The sequence below is a fragment of the Myotis lucifugus genome, unplaced genomic scaffold, assembly GCF_000147115.1.
Source record: "Myotis lucifugus unplaced genomic scaffold, Myoluc2.0 scaffold_751, whole genome shotgun sequence".
NCBI lineage: Eukaryota > Metazoa > Chordata > Mammalia > Chiroptera > Vespertilionidae > Myotis > Myotis lucifugus.
The window spans coordinates 334,217-338,198 of record NW_005871799.1 but is presented as its reverse complement, the minus strand read 5'-3'; the positions used below and the strand labels follow the sequence as shown (position 1 = coordinate 338,198).

The 3,982-nt window shown below is 52.9% G+C and overlaps 1 long non-coding RNA gene across 1 annotated transcript; it reads left to right on the top strand.

The window, feature by feature from the left end:
• Positions 1-99: 99 nt before the first annotated feature.
• Positions 100-3,240, top strand: LOC102430083. Its single transcript, XR_330765.3, has 3 exons — positions 100-334; positions 1,196-1,352; positions 2,440-3,240. It is a non-coding gene; the product is annotated as an uncharacterized LOC102430083 (long non-coding RNA).
• Positions 3,241-3,982: the final 742 nt, after the last annotated feature.

Here is a 3,982-nt window from a genome sequence, read left to right as displayed (position 1 = left end):
AGGACTCTGCTGCCTCCGCTACCCTCCGTGGCTCCTTAATGTACAGTGCGCCTCCCTGCCTCGGCAGTACATCTGACGATCTCCCTCTTCCCTCAGTGTGAAAGGAGACTGAAGAAAAAGGGGTCGCTGCCCCCCAAGTACGCCTTGGAGCTGCTCACCATCTACGCCTGGGAGCAGGGCAGCGGGGCCACAAGTTTTGACACCGCCCAAGGTTTCCGGACGTCCTGGAGCTGGTCACCCGCTATCAGCAGCTCTGTGTCTTCTGGACAGTCAACTACAACTTCGAGAATGAGACTGTGAGGAACTTCCTACTGAAGCAGCTCCAGAGACCCAGGTGCCCCTCTCCTCCCCTCCCCTTTCCTCACCCTGATTCCCTCCACCCCTCCCTCCGCGAACTGGCTCCTCCTCCTGTGGGGGCCTGATTCATCCTCCTCCAGTGAAACTGCGGGAGGGGGTGCCAACCAACAGAGCCTCCTGCAGAGATACAGCCCCCGGGAGGCGGGAGGAAATGTCACCCAGAAGGAACAGGCGGAGGCCCCAGGCTCCAGGTCCCTGCATGGCATCCATCCTTCTCGGTCACAAGGAGAAGTGGGATTCGTTACCGCCTACGAGGCGGGGGCAAGTGTGTGCCTGAGAACTAAGTGTCATTCATAGGGCTGATGGATCCTACAGGCGTGTTACTGTCAGGTTTCACCTCCCCTTCCAGCACCGCATCCCCCAAAACCTTCATCCTCCAAGGATAAGAAGGCACCTCCGTTCAGCTGCTCGGAGTCACCAGCCAGGGACAAAAGCAGCGGAAGCAAAAGGAAAGGAAATGGGAGCAAAGGAAGGAGCATGGGGAGAGTCTAGGGAAGAAGAAAGAGAGAACAAGACACCCTGGGTTGCCTACCATGGGAGTGGCCGGCTTAGTAACATTCCATTGGGTTATGATTATGCGTCATCGGTCAGTTGGCCTGGCTTGGAGAAGATGTTTGTATGACGCCCTCACGTCTATAATAATTAGTAGCTTTCAAAACATTTTTGACAATTATTATTTAATTCCAGAAGATTACTTTGCACAGTATTAGTACCCTGAATTCTTGACGTCCAAGTAGTAAGGACACATTGCTTTATTGCTGAGAGGAGGATGGGCCCCCAACCCTGAGACCACTGACTCTAAGAAGCGGGCCCCTAACGCCTCCAACCCCTCCTCCAGGCCGGTCATCCTGGACCCGGCCGATCCCACCGGCGACGTGGGCGGAGGGAACCGCTGGTGCTGGCATCGTCTGGCGAACGAAGCTGCCGAATGGCTGTCCTCCTCCCTCTGCTTCAAGGATGGAACTGGAGGTCCCGTCCCGTCGTGGAAAGTGCCGGTAAGAATAACCTCCAGGCAGCCTGGTCTGGGGATGGCTCCGTGACAGGCTTCCATCAAAGAGCTTCTCCTGCTGTCACCACTTGGAATTTATTCAACCACAAGTGACAGCTCACCCACGTCAGGGGCTCGGGCATTGTTTGTTTGTGATTCTTCCCATTGTAAGAAATCCCAAGGCAGGCACCCCAGGACTCCCCTAAATCCCAAGGCAGGCACCCCAGGACTCCCCTAAATGCTTCCCCGTGAGCAGTTTCCCCGCTGTGGCACCATTTGCATTTCGTCTGGATCGTTCTTTGTGGTGGGGACTGTCCTGGGCCGTGTCAGATGCTGAGCGTCATCCCTGGTCCCTACCCCCTCGATGTGACGATGTCTCCGGAAAGGGCCTCTGGACCTCCAGGTGGCAGGTTCACCGTCCAGGCAGGAAGGACAGGAGGGGAAAGGTACCTGCTCAAGGGCATCTTCTCAGAAGCCTCATCCAGCAAGTTCTCTTCATGTCAGTGCCCAGAGCCGTCCTGTGGCATCTGCTACTTAAAAGTGACTCCAAAGTGGGGGGGAGGAGGGGGGGCCACGATGGGATTGGGTCAGCAACCAAGCGTCTGCCACACCTGCTCCTAGTGCCCCTCTCACCAGGACACCTGCCACCTGTACACTTGGTTCTCCCGCCAGGACCTTGCTCAAGGTCCCGTCAAAGCAGGGTTTCTCAGCCTCAGCACTAGTGACATCCTGGGCCAGATAGCCAGGTAATTCTTCACCACAGGGCTGTCCTGTGCATTATGGGATGTTGAGCAGCATCCCGTCTCCACCCACTTGATGCCACCCAGTTGTGACCATTAAAAATATCTCAAGACATTGCCTCATGCCCTGTGGGGGCCAAATCGCCTGAAAAAAACAGCCCTCCTCACTCCACTCCAGGGTCAACTGTAGTTATCAAGATCTGTGCTATCAACAAGCACCCCAAAATTATCCCTGGTAATATTTTACCCTCTCAGATACACTGCCTTCTTCTTTTTTTTTCCTGACCCTTTTAACCAAGGGGTTTGAATGCTTAGAACCCGTACTATTCTCACATGTCACTTCTTTCTTTCTAGACGGTGCAGACACCGGGAAGCTGTGGGGCTGGTGTCGGTCCTGTCATCAACGAGATGTTCTCGTACAGAAGTCGTGGAATCCTAGACTGAAAATGCTCGGAGAAACTTCTCGAGGTCACCTGGCAAGTGCTTTTGAAGAATCAGTTCACTGTGTAAATGCATATCCCAGATCCCTTCTCCCCACCCCCCACCCCCAAACTCCTTCCCTGGTTTCTTGGACGCCTCTTCAAATCAAGACTGCCATGTCCTTCCCAGAAAGTCTCGTACGCTCTCGCCTTGCTGGGCTCTCACTCCATGAGTGGCCTGCTTTATTAAAAATGTTTGCTCTCATCCGTATTTTTCCCATTAGCTCCTCCCTTTTCCTTCAAGTTTTAGAAGAGGATTCTTTCCATCTTCTGAGCGCGAAGCCCTTGACCTGCCCCTTGGTTCCCATAAGTCAGTGATCTTGCTTTCATAATCTCCCACCGCACCCCCCTCCCTCTGGGCTCAAACCCTACCTGTGCCTGCTGATCCAAGGCCTCCTAAGCCAGTAGTAAATCAGCCTCTTTAAGACCTTCAAACTCTCCTAAGCCTTGGATTACAAATGTTGAATATATTTATCTCCTGTTTCCTCCTCCTGAGCCTACCTTTAGTCCCGCACCCATAGTATCTTTTTGCCAAATCTAAAGGCTTTATCCTCTGGCTTTTCCTTCAAAGGTACTTGAAGATCTAAGTGTTTTAACCTCATATGTATCCTCTGGAAGTCTTATTACTGTCATGTATGCCAACTGCCATGTAATAAACAAAAATGTCTGGCCCTGGCCGGGTGCTCAGTGGTTAGAGCGTAGGCCCTCAGACCGAAGGGTCATGGGTTCGGTTCCCAGTCAAGGACATGTACCTTTGTTGAAGGTTCCCCACCCCTGGGGCACGTGTGGGAGGCAACTAATCGACGTGTCTCCCTCACTTCAATGTTTCTCTCTCTCCCCCTCTTCCCTCCCTTCCACTCTTTCTAGAAATCAGTGGGAAGAAGATCCTTGGGGTGAGGATTAAAAATAAACAAAAAAGAATATGCCTGGTCTTTACCCCCAGTTCCTAGCACAGAGTTTCAAAAACCCTTGCAGTTTCCTATCGGAGCGTCTTGTATTCATAATGAGCCCCTGCCAGCCAGCCATGAGTTTATGCTAATGAGGTCTGGGCTCTTACATTTCAGGGAGGGGTTGGCCATGCCAGAAAGATCAAGCCAGAAATGCCAAGAGGATTGAACTCCCAAGAGGAGGAGGGTTGGAGACTGAGCTCAAGCATGTGGCCAAGGATTGAATCACTCCTGCCAAGGATTGAATCACTCCTGCCTCTCCAATGAAACCCAATAACAACTCTGGACGGCCAGGCTCGAGCAGCTTCCTGGTCGGTAAATGCATCGATGTCTTGAGAAGATGGCACAACCTGACTCCACGGGACAGAGCTCCTTTGCCCAAGACCCTTCCAGACCTCACCCCCGATGTTCCTCTTCACCTGGCTGTTCCTCTGTGCCCTTGACAATGAAACGGTGACTGCAGGTAGAATG